Below are 16,735 nucleotides of genomic sequence, written 5' to 3' on the forward strand. Positions count from 1 at the left end.
TCGCCAAAGCTCCTTCAACAGCACCTTCCAAACCCGCGACCTCTACCACTTAGAAGGACAAGGGCAGCAGACGCATGGGAACATCACCACCTACAAGTTCCCCTCCAAGCCACACACCATCCTGACTTGGACCTGTATCGCTGTTCCTTCACTGTTGCTGGGCCAAAATCCTGGAACTCCCTTCCTAACAGCATTGTGGGTGTACCTACACCATATGGACTGCAGCGGTTCAAGAAGGCGACTCACCACCATCTTCTCAAGGGCAATTAGGGATGGGCACTAAATGCAGGCCTAGCTAGCCAGCGACGCCCACATCCCATCAATGAATTTTAAAAAAGGGTCGAGAACCAGACGACACAGATTTAAGGTGATTAGCAGAAGAACCAAAGGCGACATGAGGAAAAACTTTACTCAGCGAGTGGTTAGGATCTGGAATGCACTGCCTGAGAGGGTGGTGGAGGCAGATTCAATCATGGCTTTCAAAAGGGAATTGGATAAGAAAAACATTTTGCAGGGCTAGGGGGAAAGGGCAGGGGAGTGGGATTAGCGAAAGTGCTCTTGCAGAGAGCCAGCACAGGCTGGACGGGCCGAATGGCCTCCTTCTGTGCTGTAAACGTTCTATGATTCTACGATTAGAACGGTTCCTGCGGATTGGAAGGTAGCAAATGTAACCCCACTATTTAAGAAAGGAGGGAGAGAGAAAACAGGGAACTACAGACCGCCTGACATCAGTAGCAGGGAAAATGCAAGATTCTATTATTAAGGACGTGGTAACAGGGCACTTAGAAAATAATAATAGGATTGGGCAGAGTCAACACGGATTTATGACAAGGAAATCGTGTTGGACGAACCTGTTAAGAGTTTTTTGAGGTTGTAACTAGCAGAATAGATAAGGGGGAACCAGTGGATGTGGTGCATTTGGATTTTCAGAAGGCGTTCGATAAGGTGCCACACAAGAGGTTATTAAACAAAATTAAGGCTCATAGGATTGGGGTAATATACTAGCATGGATTGAGGATTGGTTAACGGACAGAAAACAAAGTAGGAATAAACAGATCATTTTCGGGTTGGCAAGCTGTAACTAGTGGGGTACCACAAGGATCAGTGCTTGGGCCTCAGCTATTTACAATCAACATCAATGATTTGAATGAGGGGACCAAATGTAATATATCCAAGTTTGCTGATGATAGAAACATAGAAGATAGGAGCAGGCGTAGGCCATTCGGCCCCTCGAGCCTGCTCCGCCATTCAATGAGATCATGGCTGATCATCCAAATTCAGTACCCTGTCCCTGCCTTCTCTCCATATCCCTTGATCCCTTTAGCCTTAAGAAATATATCCAACTCCTTCTTGAATATATTTAATGAATTGGCCTCTACTGCCTTCTGTGGTAGAGAATTCCACAGGTTCACCACTCTCTGGGTGAAGAAATTCCTCCTCATCTCTGTCCTAAATGGCTTACCCCTTATCCTTAGACTGTGACCCCTGGTTCTGGACTCCTTCCTGCATCTAGTCTGTCTAGTCCTGTTAGAATTTTATAAGTTTCAATGAGATCCCCTCTCATTCTTCTAAACTCCAGAGAGTATAAGCCCAATCGACCCAATCTATCCTCATACGTCATTCCTGCCATCCCAGGTATCAGCCTGGTGAATCTTCGCTGCACTCCCTCAATGGCAAGAACATCCTTCCTCAGATAAGGCGACCAAAACTGCACACAATATCAAGATGTGGCCTCACCAAGGCCCTGTACAACTGCAGCAAGACATCCTTGTTCCTGTAGTTGAACCCTCTCGCTATGAAGGCCAACATACCATTTGCCTTCTTAACCGCCGGCTGCACCTGCATGCTTAACTTCAGCGACTGGTGCACAAGGCCTGCTTTTTACAAGGTAAGTGGTGAATTAATTAAAATTAAAACATTTTTTCCACAGGTTTATTATTTTTTAATACTTTAAAGCAAGGTAAGTTTAATTTTAGCCCCATTGGAAAATAAAATTATTTTTTTCAAAAATTTAAATTATTGTTTAAAATAGTTATTTCATGTAATTTATAGTTTATTTAAAAAATGTGATTTAAAAAAAAAATTATTTGAAGATTTAGTGCTATTTTGGGGCCGTAGTATTTATAAGTCTTGACAGCACTTCCTGTCAGACTTATGAATGGAGCATTCCCTGCTCCGATTGGCTCCCCATGGCCCACATCGAACTAACTGCGCCCCTGGGATACCCAAGCACTGCGCGCCGGCAGCTGGACCAGGCCCCGGATCGGAATTCCACGGGGGCCCAGAGCTCAACGGTCGGCGCGCAAGGTAAGTGCAGATCGGGGGCTTGCACCCGCGGGAAGCCCCCGACCCGAATTTCTGGACCAATAATCTGCCTTCCTGTTTTTGACACCAAAGTGGATAACCTTGCATTTATCCATGTTATATTGCATCTGCCATGCTTCTGCCCAATCACCCAACCTGTCCAAATCATTACTGGAGTTTCTCGGCATCCTCCTCACAGCACACACGCCCACCCAGCTTTGTGTCATCTGCAAACTTGGAGGTATTACATCCAGTTCCCTCGGCTAGATCATTAACATATATTGTGAATAGCTGGGGTCCTAGGACCGATCCCTGCGGTACCCCACTAGTCACTGCCTGCCACTCGGAAAAAGACCCATTTATTACAACTCTTTGCTTCCTGTCTGCCAACCAGTTCTCTATCCAAGTCAGTACCTTGCCCCCAACCCCATGTGCTTTAACTTTACACGCTAATCTCTTATGCGGGACCTTATCGAAAGCCTTCTGAAAGTCCAAATACACCACATCCACTGGTTCTCCCTTATCTATTCTACCAGTTACATCCTCAAAAAATTCCAGTAGATTAGTCAAGCACGATTTACCTTTTGTAAATCCATGTTGACTTTGTCCGATCCTGTCACTGTTTTCCAAGTGCTCTGCTATTACATCTTTTATAATGGACTCTAGCATTTCCCCACTACCGATGTCAGGCTTACCGGTCTATAATTCTCCGTTTTCTCTCTACCACCTTTTTTGAACAGTGGGGTAACATTAGCTACCCTCCAATCCATGGGTACTGTTCCAGAGTCTATAGAATTTTGGAAGGTGACCAACAATGCATCTACTATTTCTAGGGCCACTTCCTTAAGTACCCTAGGATGTAGATTATCAGGCCTTGGGGATTTATCGGCCTTCAATCCCGTCAATTTCCCTAACACCATTTCCCTACAAATACTGATTTCATTCAGTTCCTCCCTCTCATTAGACCCTATGTTCCCCGACATCTCTGGGAGGTTATTTGTGTCCTCCTTTGTGAAGACAGAACCAAAGTATGTATTTAATTGGTCTGCCATGATACAAAGTTGGTGGGAATATAAGTTGTGAGGAGGATGCAAGGAGACTTCAAGGGGATATAGACAGGCTAAGTGAGTGGGCAAGAACATGGCAAATGGAATATAACATGGAGAAATGTGAAGTTATCCACTTTGGTAGAAAAATAGAAAAGCAGAGTATTTTTTAAATGGTGAGAGATTGGGAAATGTTGGTGTTCAGAGGGACCTGGGTGTTCTTGTACACGAATCACTGAAAGTTAACATGCAAGGAATTAGGAAAGCAAATGGTATGTTGGCCTTTATTACAAGAGCATTTGAGTATAAGAGTAAAGAATTCTTACTGCATTTATATAGGGCCCTGGTGAGACCACACCTGGAATATTGTGTACAGTTTTGGTTCCTTACCTAAGGAAGGATATACCCAGGGGTCACTGTCTCAGAATAAGGGATCGGCCATTTAGGACTGAGATGACGAGAAATTTCTTCACTCAGAGGGTGGTGAATCTTTGGAATTCTCTACCCCAGAGGGCTGTAAAGGCTCAGTCGTTGAGTATATTCAAGACGGAGATCGATAGATTTTTGGATATTAAGGGAATCAAGGGATATGGGGATAGTGCAGGAAAGTGGAGATGAGGTAGAAGATGAGCCATGGTCTTATTGAATGGTGGAGCAGGCTCGAGGATCTAAATGGCCTGCTCCTGCTCCTATTTCTTATGATTATATTTCCTCCCATCCCACTTCCTGTAAGGACTCTATTCCATTTTCCCAGTTTCTCCGTCTCCGTTGCATCTGTTCTGATGATGCCACCTTCCATACCAGTCTTCCTTTTTCCTCAACCGAGTTTTCCCCTTCTCCATGGTTGTCAGGACTCTCGACTGTGTCCGTCCCATTTCCCGCACTTCTTCCCTCACCCCTTCCCCTCCTTCCTAGAACCACGATAGAGTTCCCCTTATCCTCACATTCCACCTCACCAGCCTCCACATTCAACGGATCATCCTCCGCCATTTCCACCACCTCTGGCACAGTGCCACCACCAAACACATCTTCCCCTCCCCTTTCAGCATTCCAATGGGACCGTTACCTCTGTGACACCCTGGTCCACTCCTCAACCACCTCCAACACCCCCTCCCCATCCCACGACACCTTCCCATGCAAGAGCAGGAGATTCAAAACCTGCCCTTTCACCTCCTCCCTTCCCACTGCCCAGGGCCCCAAACACTCCTTCCAGGTTAAACAGTGATTTACTTGTACCTCTTCCAATTTAGCATTGCTTTGCTGAACAACTTCATTCAGTTCGCAAGTGTGAACCTGAGCTTCCGGTCATTTGCCATTTTAATTCTCCATCCCACGCCCACTCTGACCTCTCTGTTCTCGGCCTCCAACACTCTTCCAGTGAAGCTCAACGGAAGCTCGAGGTACAGCACCATCTTTCAATGAGGCACTTCACAGCCTTGCGGAATCAACCTCGAGTTCAACAATTATTGATCATAACCACCGCTCCCATTTTTTCGGACGGCAGCTGTTGATGATTCTGATGTTGCCATTTACACCTCTAGACTCATCTTTTGTTCCTTTACTTATTGCATTATTACCCCACTTTTTGCCTTGCACCATCATCCCTTTTGTCATTTACTCTCTCCTGCATTCCACCCTATCACAGACCTTCCCTTTTGTTCTTTCCTCCCTATAGTAATCTCGGATGTAATGCTTAAGTTATCCACCAGAGGGAGACAAATGCAAAGGGATTATATTTACTAGTCTTAAGGTAAAATTGCATTATGGGTAGAATGACTCATAGCATCACAGAATCACAGAATCACAGAAGCCCCACAGTGCAGATAGAGGCTATTTCGGCCCATCGAGCCTGCACCGACACATATCCCACCCGATCCCCGTAACCCCTACACCAACACATATCCCACCCTATCCCCGTAACCCCACGTATTTAATCCCCCTAACACTAAGGGTCAATTTATCATAGCCAATCGACCTAACCCGCACATCTTTGGACTGTGGGAGGAAACCGGAGCACCCGGAGGAAACCCACGCAGACACGGGGAGAATGTGCAAACTCCACACAGACAGTCACCCGAGGCCGGATTCGAACCCGGGTCCCTGGCGCTGTGAGGCAACAGTGCTAACCACTATGCCACCGTGCTGCCTGTTGGTTTGCTCGTGCAGTAGAATTAGAAGTGCATGCCTGTAGCTTGTAAGAGCTCTGTTCTCTCCTTATTCTGTGTAATTAAAAGTAAAGTTTTGAGTTCCTGAAGTCTCACTTATCGTAGTTATTGGACCTTACTACTCGGATATAACATTTGGCGATGAGGATTAACTGGTTCAACTTGAAGAAGGGAAAATACAAGATCACTGCATCTGACTCATGGCTACTCGAGTAGGAGAGATTTCTGCTTTTGATGTTCAAAATCAAACTTGGGAAGAGTACTGTGAGTTGCTCGAGCATTTCTTTGTAGCAAATTATATTGTCGATATTGGAAAAAGGAGAGCTATTTTGCTAACTTCGGTGGGGAGTCTGACATATAGTTTATTGAGAAACTTATGCAGTCCTGCAAAGCCTGGAGATAAATCATTTACTGAATTAGTGGACTTGCTAAAGGAACATTTCAATCCCAGACCAAGTGAGATTGTACAGCGTTTCAAATTTAATTCACGGAACAGGATACCGGGAGAAACTGTGTTGGATTATGTTGCGGTGTTGAAAAAACTGGCACATGATTGCAATTACGGGAACAGCTTGAAAGACATGCTGCGAGATAGGCTGGTTTGCAGGATAATGGATGCTCGAATGCACAGGAGATTATTGTCCGAGACTGGGCTTACGTGTGAAAAAGCATTGGAACTTGCTCAATTAATAGAGACAGCGAACCGAGATGTAAAAGAAATAAAAGGTTGCGACTGGTCTACTACAAAGCAAGTTGGAAGTCAGTTTATGGTGCACAAGTTAAATATGGGTCCGAAATCACAACGTGCGCATTTAAAGGCATGTTATAGATGCAATGGAGATCACCTGGCAAGGGAATGCAGGTTTCTGGAGGAAAAGTGCCACAAGTGTGGGAAAAAAGGACATATAAAACGTGTATGCAGAGCAAAAGCTACCGTGGAGGTTTACAAACCTAAAGGGGGAGAAAAGCAAAACCTGGTAAGAGAAGTGAAAAAACAGGGAGCACATCACATCAGTGGAGAAGCTGAGAAAGAAGACGACGTGTTCATATTGCATAGTATGGTAGAGGATATTCCTAAAGTGGAACCTATCACTTTGGAACTGATAGTAAATGACACTAAGGTCAACTTTGAGGTGGATACTGGATGTGGTGTTACCATAATGAACAGGGAAGAGTATTCAAAATTGTGGAACCGTGCAAAAGTTCCAGAGTTAAAGTCTTGCTCTATGAAGCTAAAAACATATACTGGTGAATGAGTGGCAACCTTGGGTACAGCTATTGTAACTGTGAAACACAGGGACACTGTGGAACAGCTACCTGTAGTTGTAGTATCGGGTTCTGTACCAAATTTGTTAGGTCGGGGCTGGATACGAGATCTTAAATTAGATTGGGGAGCAATAAATCAAATGGAGAGAGGCAAACAGTTGTCTTTGCAAGACGTGTTGATTGAACATGAGAATGTGTTCAAGGAAGAACTTGGAACATTTAATGGCCCCCCAGCTAAGATTTATGTCGACAAGGAGGCACTGCCAAGATTTTTTAAACAATCACCTGTGCCTTATGCCATGAAACTGAAGGTAGAGGCTGAGCTTGATCGTCTTTTGCGGGAAAACATTCTGGAACCCGTAAAATGTTCAGAATGGGCAGCTCCCATTGTACCTGTTTTAAAACCGGACAATTCGGTAAGAATTTGTGGAGATTATAAATTGACTGTAAATAGGGTGTCTAAACTTGAACAGTATCCTATTCCTAAAACTGAGGATCTTTTTACAAACCTGGCTGGAGGGAAGAAATTCACGAAGCTGGATATGAGTCATGCATACTTGCAGATTACGCTAGATGAGGAATCCAAGAAGTATGTAGCCATAAATACACACAAGGGTTTGTTTACCTATAACCGCTTGCCATTTGGTGTCTCATCTAGTCCAGCTATCTTCCAGAGAACTATCGAGGGTGTACTGCAAGGGATTCCACATGTTTCCATCTATCTGGATGATATTCTGGTGACAGAAAGAACCGACCAGGAGCATCTGAGCACTCTGAGAGAGGTACTACTAAGATTGGATAAGGCGGGGTTACGGCTCAAGAGAAGTAAGTGTACTTTCATGGGGAATGAGGCTGTGTTCCTGGGACACAGAGTGGATGCCACAAGGCTCCATCCAATCAAGGAGAAGGTACAAGCACTGCAGGAGGCCCCAGATCCTACAAATGTGACTGAGTTAAAAGCTTACCTGGGGCTGCTAAACTATTATAACAGGTTTTTGCCAAACTTCCCAACAGTGTTAGCACCTCTTCACAAACTACTGCGCAAGGAGACACAGTGGCAGTGGGAAGAGGAACAGAGGGTTTCATTTGAACAATCCAAGAAACTGATGCTGTCCTCGGATGTGCTGGTTCACTACAATGCAGAGAAAGACATCATTCTCTCTTGTGATGCTTCATCTTACGGGGTGGGGCAGTTCTTTCACACTGTATGGAAGATGGAACTGAAAGACCGATAGGGTTTATGTCTCGAACTTTGACCCCAGCGGAAAAAATCTATTCCCAGTTAGATAAAGAGGGATTAGCAGTAATGTTTGGGTTACAGAGGTTTCATAAGTACATATATGGCAGGAAATTCACCATATGCACAGATCATAAACCTCTTCTATCTCTTTTTAATGAGATGAAAGCAGTACCACAGATGGTGTCACCCTGAATCCAGAGATGGGCAGTGACGTTGAGGGCATATGAGTATGTCATCGTTACAAAGTGGGCAAGTACCATGGGAGTGCAGATGCCTTGAGCCGTCTTCCACTACCAGGTACACCTATCCGTGCAGCTCCAAAGGACAGAGTTTTGATGTTGGGAACTGGTCAGGTAGTACGCAGACACGTGGATCAGATACTGACCAGACAAAGGGAAATCGAACTGGAGGTTCCAGAGGAAATATTGGAGGACAGGTTGGTCCCCAGTTATCCAAATGCATTGGTGGTACCAACTCCACAAACAGAGAAAGTTATACCTGGACCCCTTAATCAAGAGGAAACCATCGTAGCAGAGTCAGATACTCTGACTACTGCCCAGGAGCAGCAGGTGGCTTTACCACAACCAAGCAGGGACTTGACTGTAAGACATTCAACAAGGTCTCACAAGCCGCCAGAGCGATTGATAATGACCTGCTAGATTGTTCAGGATGGACTATCGTTAAAGGAGTTTCCTTATGGACTTTTTAAGAATGTTGTTAAGAATTGTAACTTAAGAGGGGGGGGATATAGTAATCTCGGATGTAATGCTTAAGTTATCCACCAGAGGGAGACAAATGCAAAGGGATTATATTTACTAGTCTTAAGGTAAATTGCATTATGGGTAGAATGAGTCATAGCATCCTCCATGTTGGTTTGCTCGTGCAGTAGAATTAGAAGTGCATGCCTGTAGCTTGTAAGAGCTCTGTTCTCTCCTTATTCTGTGTAATTAAAAGTAAAGTTTTGAGTTCCTGAAGCCTCACTTATTGTAGTTATTGGACCTTACTACTCGGATATAACACTCCCCTCCCCACTTTTCCTGCCTCTGCATTTGCTTAAAACCTGTTACATCTCTAACTTTTTCCAGTTCTGATGAAAGGTCATCGAGCTGAAACGTTAACTCTGTTTCTCTCTCCACAGATGCTGCCTGACCTGTTGAGTATTCCCAGCATTTTCAGTTTCTATTTCAGTTTTCCAGCATCCGCAGTAGTTTGCCTTTGTATTAAATCTAATGATCTGACATTGTCAGGTCGCGACTACAACATTAACCCCAGGCCTGCATGGGGAAACCAGCATGACTTCCCTGCCAGGAGCAGGAGCTGTGGCTGCGATAGGCCCAGGTAACTTTACACTTTTAAATGTGCCACTGTGGGCCAGGAGGAGCAGGAGTGAGAGTGAGTTCCAGGAGCTAAAATTTGTCCCACCGCCCCTCGCCCTGCTTCCCCTCGCCTGCCTCCCCTCTCCCTCGCCCTGCCCCGGCCCCCCGCTCTCCCTCCCCGGCCCCCCGCTCGCCCTCCAGGGACCCCCCGCTCTCCCTCCCGGGACCCCCCGCTCTCCCTCCCGGGACCCCCTGCTCTCCCTCCCAGGACCCCCCCCCCCTCCGCTCTCCCTCCCGGGACCCCCCCGCTCTCCCTCCTGGGACCCCCTGCTCGCCCTCCCCGGCCCCCCGCTCTCCCTCCCCGGCCCCCCGCTCTCCCTCCCCGGCCCCCCGCTCGTCCTCCCCGGCTCCACACTCATCCTCCCCGGCCCCCGCTCTCCCTCCCCGACCCCCGCTCTCCCTACCCGGCCCCCCGCTCTCCCTTCCCGGACCCCCGCTCTCGCTCCCCGGCCCCTGCTCTCCCTCCCCGGCCCCCACTCTCCCGATAAAACTGACCCCATAGACTTTATTAAACATATATTTCCTTAAACAAAGAAAAATTTTCTCAAAGTGCTTAAATTTAATCGTTTACAGTTTCCCAGTTTTTATCTTACAACCAAACTTTGGTCCAAAAGAGGAAGATTTCTGAACTGAATTTTCAACATTTCGATTGAGAAAGAGAATCTTAGAATCATGGAATAGTCTGTGCTGGCTCTTTTGAAGATCAATTCAGTCAGTCCCGCTCCCTCGCTCTTTTTTCTTCAAGTATTTATCCAAGTGCCCTTTGAAGGCTACAATTGTGTCTGTATCTACCAGCCAGTGCGTTCCAAATCCTAACCACTCGTTGCCATACAAAAAGTTTGTCCTCATGTTGGCTCTGGTTCTTTTGCCAATCACCTTAAAGATGTGCCCTCTCTTTATTGACTCTTCAGCCATTGGAAGGGTTTGATCTATCTAAACTCTTCATGATTTTGAACACCTCTTTTCTTAGCCTTCTCTGCTCTAAGGAGAACAACCCCAGCTTCTCCAGTCTATCCGCCTAACTGCAATCCCCTCATCCCTGGAACCATTCCAGTAAATCTTCTTCTGTACCCTCTCCAAAGCCTTCACATCCTTTCTAAAGTGTGGTGCCCAAAATTGAACACTACTCCAGCGGTCGTGTCTGTTTGCAACATCAGATTTCTGATTGGTCCCCTTGGGAAATAGGACCGGATTTCTGATTGGTCCCCTTGGGGGACAAGACCAGATTTCTGATTGGTCCCCTTGGTGGAAAAGACCGGATTTGTAATTGGTCCCCTTGGTGGAAAAGACCGGATTTCTAATTGGTCCCCTTGGGGGACAAGACCGGATTTCTGATTGGTCGACTTGGAGGACAAGACACACCCAGTAGTCTGTCTGGATAAACGTTTATGTTGGCTGCCAATCTATTCTCGTACCGTCTCTTTGCCCCTCTCAGTTTCTTTTTCACTTCTCCACTGTACATTTTATATTCAGCCTGATTCTCCCTTGAATTATCAAGCTGTCATCTGCCATATGCCCCTTTTTTCTGCTTCATCCTTCACCATCCAGGGAGCTCTGGCTTTGGTTGTCCTCCCTTTCCCCCTTTTAGGAATGTACCTAGACTGTACCTGAACCACCTCCTCTTTAAAGGCCACCCATTGCTCCATTACATTTCTGCCTGTCAGTTTTTGACTCTAATTTAGCCAGGCCAAATCCCTCCTCAATTCACTGAAATTAGCCCTCCTCCAGTTGTATTTTTATTCTATATTGCTCCATATCCTTCTCCATAACGAATCTAAACTTTACAATACTATGATCACTATTTCCGAGATGCACCCCCACTGTGACATTCTCCCCTTGACCCACTTTATTCCCCAGAACTAGACCCAGCAATGCCTCCTTCCTCGTTGGGCAGGAAACATACTGATCAAGAACATTCTCCTGAACACACTAGAAATTCCTCCCCTTATCTGTCCTTAACACAATCACTGTCCCATTCAATATTGGGTTAGTTAAAGTCTCCCTTTATCACTATAGTTCTTGCACCTCTCAGTAATTTATTTGCAAATCTGCTCCTCTATCTCCTTCCCACTATTTGGTGGCCTATAAAATACACCAAATAGTATAATAGCTCCTTTATTGTTTCTCAACTCAAGATGTGAAGAGCTAATTTGGATTTGGACTAAAAATGGCAACACAGCAGGGCTCATCCGGGATAGTGTCAATAACCTATGTTAGTTTTGCCATCAACAAAGAAACCGCAGGTTCTACTAATCACATATGTGTTAATCACTGTTCATAATATAAAAGATGCTGTTTCTAAAAATATTTGAAATGCCTGAAATAAAGCTTTGGGAAAACAAAGAAACACTCAAATTAAATCTACTCTGTCCACTTTTATATATAGACGTGCCAACATTGCCCATGGTCAGGGCAACAGTGCCCTCGCTGCCAACCTTGTGAAGACAAGTGAACCATTAACAGTAAAATACAAGAGCCAGAGTACACTGCCCTGTTTATCAGGATCATCTTAACATCGGGGAAAATTAAACATCTCTCCACAACTCTGACGAGGAAATCAATGCATTATTTGTCCATTTATCTATTTCACCGTTTGACACTCAACCAAGGATTTTAACTAATTTATCGCCCTCCTTTTCCAGGTCGATGGGTCAAATATCATTTTAAACCTCTGGGTTTTCAGAACACATGTTCTGTGTTGCTCTTTGCATAGTCACCATATATATTCCAGGATTAATCAAACAACATTTAAAAAACAGAGAGAGAATAATGGTATTTATCCCTTCCCCATGTCCAGCGCATTCCTATTGTTTTAAAGATTCTTTACCCTAACCTTTCCCACCGTCCTATTTCCCCATTATGTCTGTGTTCAGTTAGAAATTGCCCGTCAGATTATACTGTTCTGCAATTAAAACAGCATGAAACTAAAGATGAAGGAGATAACAAATTCAACAGCCAATTTAGAGCTTTCAGAATAATCATATGTAAATCTTTCAGAACACCTCAAAAGGAAGAAAAAGGAAGAATTACCAAGAGCTAAGCAAAATGTTTAAAGGAAGCCGATCTTGGAGTAAGTAGTAAATCATGGTGCTGCCAGGCCACTATCTTTAAGTCTAAGTGGCAGCGAGGTGAAAAATGGCTTAAATGCAGGAAAATCGGCATTGCCGTGGATTGTAATGGGGGCGGAGCTATAATTAACTTCCAACTGTTTTTGGTGAGGGTAATAGCAGAGTGCAAAAGACCCAGGAAAAAATGGAATGTCAATTACTCCAGAATTTCCTCTTTCTTTTACGCTGTTTAAGACACCCTGCAGTAGTGCAAGTCTAGGAAAGTAGGAACTGTGAAGGAGCAGAGAGATTGAGGAGACCGTTTACACAAATAATTTCAAGTTCCTGCACAGTTTACAAAAGGTCATCACAAAAGCTAATGGAACATTGGCCTTTATCTCGATGGGGCTGGAATACAAAGGGGAGCAAGTTATGCTTCAGTTGTACAGAGCTTGGTCAGTCCCCATCTGGAGCACTGCATTCAGTTCTGGGCACTGCACTTCAAGGATATAGTGGCCTTGGAAGGGGCACAGATTCACTATAATTCGTTTCCGACCCCATATCCTCTTCAAGACTACCTACTTCCACCTCATTAACATCAGCAGACTCCGCCCCTGCCTCAGCCCATCTGCTGCTGCAACCTTCATCCTTTGTTATCTCCAGACTCGACTATTCCAAGGCTCTTCTAACTGGCCTCTCATTTTGCACTCTTCGTAAACTTGTCTTCATCCAAAACTCTCATAACTCGCACAAGTACCATTCACCTATCACCCCTGTGCTCACTGACCTACATTGACTCACGCTCTGGCAACACCTCGATTTCAAAATTCTCATCCTTATTTTCAAATAGCTCCACGGCCTCATCCCCTTCCTATCTCTGTAATCTCCTCCAGTCTTGTAACCCTGCGCTTCTCCAATTCTGGCACTTGCGCATCCCTGATTTTAATCAGAACAGATGACCATTTTATCAAGTTATTTTTTAATTTTGTTATATTGATTAAACCCTTATATTGGATATTACAAATTTCAGTTACTGAGGAAAAAATTACCAAAAAGCATTCTAAACGATTTGCAGGAAAAAGATATCACAGCACCACCTAGTGACCATGGTCTGTAATTACACCGCAACAGGAGCCAGTTTACATAATGCTTTTCTATTCCAAATGTGGAAATGGGAATTTGTAATGGGAAAAATTGGCACAAAAATGTAAAAAAAAAAATGTGACAACAGGAAGCAAGATCTTGTAGACAGGAATTGTGTGCTCTCTTTATTGAGAGATAAGAGTGGGCCTCATGCTAAGTTACATGCTAAGCTCTGTGTCTTACCTGACTCTGTTGTCTTCGAGTTGTTAGCGGTATCACCATATCCTCTTCTGATTCCTTCTGTATCTTTTATTGTTTTCTGATTGTTCTTTTTGCTTCTGTCTCTTTTGGTTCTTTGCTGTCTTCTCTTTCTTTTCATGTTCATGACATATCTTCGCATGCCCTTCCTCTGTTCCCACTCCCTGCTTCTGTCTGCTCCCTCTCCACTTCCCTTGCATCACTACTACTTTAGGAACATAAGAAAAGGAGCTGGCTATTCAGCCCCTCACGTTTTTCCGTCATTCAATTAGATCATGGCTGATCTGTAGCTTAACTCCATCTACCCACCTTTGGTAACAATACCCTTGCGTAATAACAATCTATCAATCTCAGTTTTGAAATTTTCAGTTGACCCCCAGCCTCAACAGCTTTTTGACAGTGCTGCAGATTTCCAGCACCCTTTGTGTGAAAAAGTGCTTCCTGACATCACCCTGAATGGCCGAGCTCTAATTTTAAGGTTATGCCCCCTTGTTCTGGACTCACCCACCAGAGGAAATAGTTTCTCTCGATCTACCCTTTCAACTCCTTTAATCATCTTAAACATCTCAATTAGATCACCACTTAATCTACTATACTAAAGGAATTTGCAACCTGTCCTCAGAATTCAACAGTTTCCCTCTCGTTCATTAGTTCCCCTCTGCACACTTGATTGCTTCGCTCCTCTTTCACTTCTCTTGATTTCCCTGCCTTCCTGTCTCATGTTGCCTGACTGTCCTGTTACCACCAGTCCTCCTGTTCCACACTAACAGTCTTCACCTCTTCCTATCTTCTTGTTTTGCACCAACCTTTTTGAGGGCTCTCCTCGCAAAGCTCTCCCATCTGTCTTATGGCATTTCGACCTCATCAATTGCTCACATTTGCTCTCCTCACTGTCTCCCATCTTCCCATACCCTTATCTCCTCACTCTGTCATTCTTCCCATCCCATGCTTCAGTACCCCTCACTATTTTCACATCACCCTTCAGCCATCACTCCTCACTCTTCTCTTACCCCCTCACATTTGCTCCCAAATTCATGTTCCTCTGTGCCCCAAAGTTGCTCCCAGGCAGGATAGCTCTGCCAGTCATTTCTCTTTCCCAATCTTCATCGGACCTTCTACGTGTCAACCCAGGTCTTCATGTGCTTGCTGCTGCTGTGCTTCCATCCTTTACTCCCGCTTCTGCTCTTCTCATGTCCCAACTTCACCAGTTTCTGTGACACTGGCATGTTAGTTTTGAAAGAGCTGAGTTGTGCTTAAATTGCCACAAGTGGTGAAGGTGAGGCACGAGGGACAGTCTGACAGCAGCAAGGACAGGGAGGCTGGTCTGATGCACAGGAGGTCTGGTGTAGATCCGGCGGAGGGAAGCAAGATGACTCAGAGCAGGGAGAGGATTCTGGGGTGTCAGTGGAGGCAGGAGGTCTGCTGGAGGTGTCGGAGCAAGGTGAAAGTAGAGCTGGGTCTTGGAAATGGCCGAGGGGACTGGGGGAGGGCGTGGAGCAGTGCATAAAGTGCTGAGACTAGGAATATGAGGCCTAAAGCTGGCGGGCAAGAAGATGGGGCAACGGGCAAGTGACTAGAAAGAATGTGGCCTAAAGTGGGGCTAGAGGTGGAGCAGTAAAATGTCGACATAAAAAGCATCACTCAAAGATCGGACACAGCAAGTAATGTTCATGTGGACAGGAAGGGTCAGCATGTGCAATAATTTTAATATGTTATAAATACTATACAGTATTAATACAATATTTACAGTATTAACTGCAGCATGTATACAGTGTATGTTTAGTAATATATAGCAGAAATATGATATATTAACATATAGACAGCATTAGTCACTATTACACAACAGTATAAGTTCAATATATATACTATTATTACTACAGTTTATAGGTAGTATTATTTACAGTATTAGATTCCACGGTATATATACAATATAACTACATTAGATATACTATTACATGCAGTATATAGACTATATTATACATTATATACAGTATAAATACATCATATACAACATGTATAGTACGTGGTTTATTATATAAAGCATTATTGACAACATGTACACCATATAGCCTAATATATTATGCAGCATATATAATGTATTTTATACAATATGTATACAGTATGTATAAAGGATACATTACCGTACACTATAGATTATATACGGTATGTATACAGTATTGGTTGATCTCCCGTGCTGTTGGACAAGAGAATTCAAGATGACATGCAGTCTTCAGGTGGCGAGGGTTTAGAGGGTGAAGGTAATAGGACAGGATGGAGGAGCAATTAAGAGGCTAGAGGATGAAGGTAGACTGTGGGAGGGGAGGGGAGGGGGAGGGGGAGGCAGAGGAGGATCAGAAGTCAGGGCAAGGTAGAGGAGGGTCAGATGTTGGGAAGGGAAGGGAGAGGAGGGTCAGAGGTTGGGGAGAGGGGAGGTAGTGGAGGGTCAAAAGGTGGTGCGGGTCAGAGGTTGGGGAGGGGGGAGGTAGGGGAGGGTCAGGGGTTGGGGAGAGGGGAGGTAGAGGAGGGTCAGAGGTTGGGGAGGGGGGAGGGTCAGAGGTTGGGGAGGGGGAGGTAGAGGTGGGTCAGAGGTTGGGGAGGGGGAGGTAGAGGTGGGTCAGAGGATGGGGAGGGGGGAGGTAGAGATGGGTCAGAGGTGAGGGAGAAGGAAGGTAGAGGAGGGTCAGAAGTCAAGAAGGGGTAAGCCTGAGAAGGGTCAGAGGTTATGGGAGAGAGCAGGGAGAGGAGGTCGGAGGAGGGTTAAAGTCAGGGCGAGGGAAGGGTCAGAGGTTGGGGAAGGCAGAGGCGGGTTAGAGATCAGTAAGGTGGCAGGGTCAGAGGTCAGGGGATGGGGCAGGTCGAGGGTCAGAAGTCGGGGAGGGGGTGGTAGATGAGGGTCAAAGGTCGGGGAAGGTAGCGGTGGATTAGAGGTCAGAGAGAGGGAAGGCAGAGG

Source organism: Somniosus microcephalus, chromosome 11 (genome assembly GCF_052327205.1).
Source record: "Somniosus microcephalus isolate GS21.2 chromosome 11, FLI_Smic_1.0, whole genome shotgun sequence".
NCBI classification, from domain to species: Eukaryota; Metazoa; Chordata; class Chondrichthyes; order Squaliformes; family Somniosidae; genus Somniosus; species Somniosus microcephalus.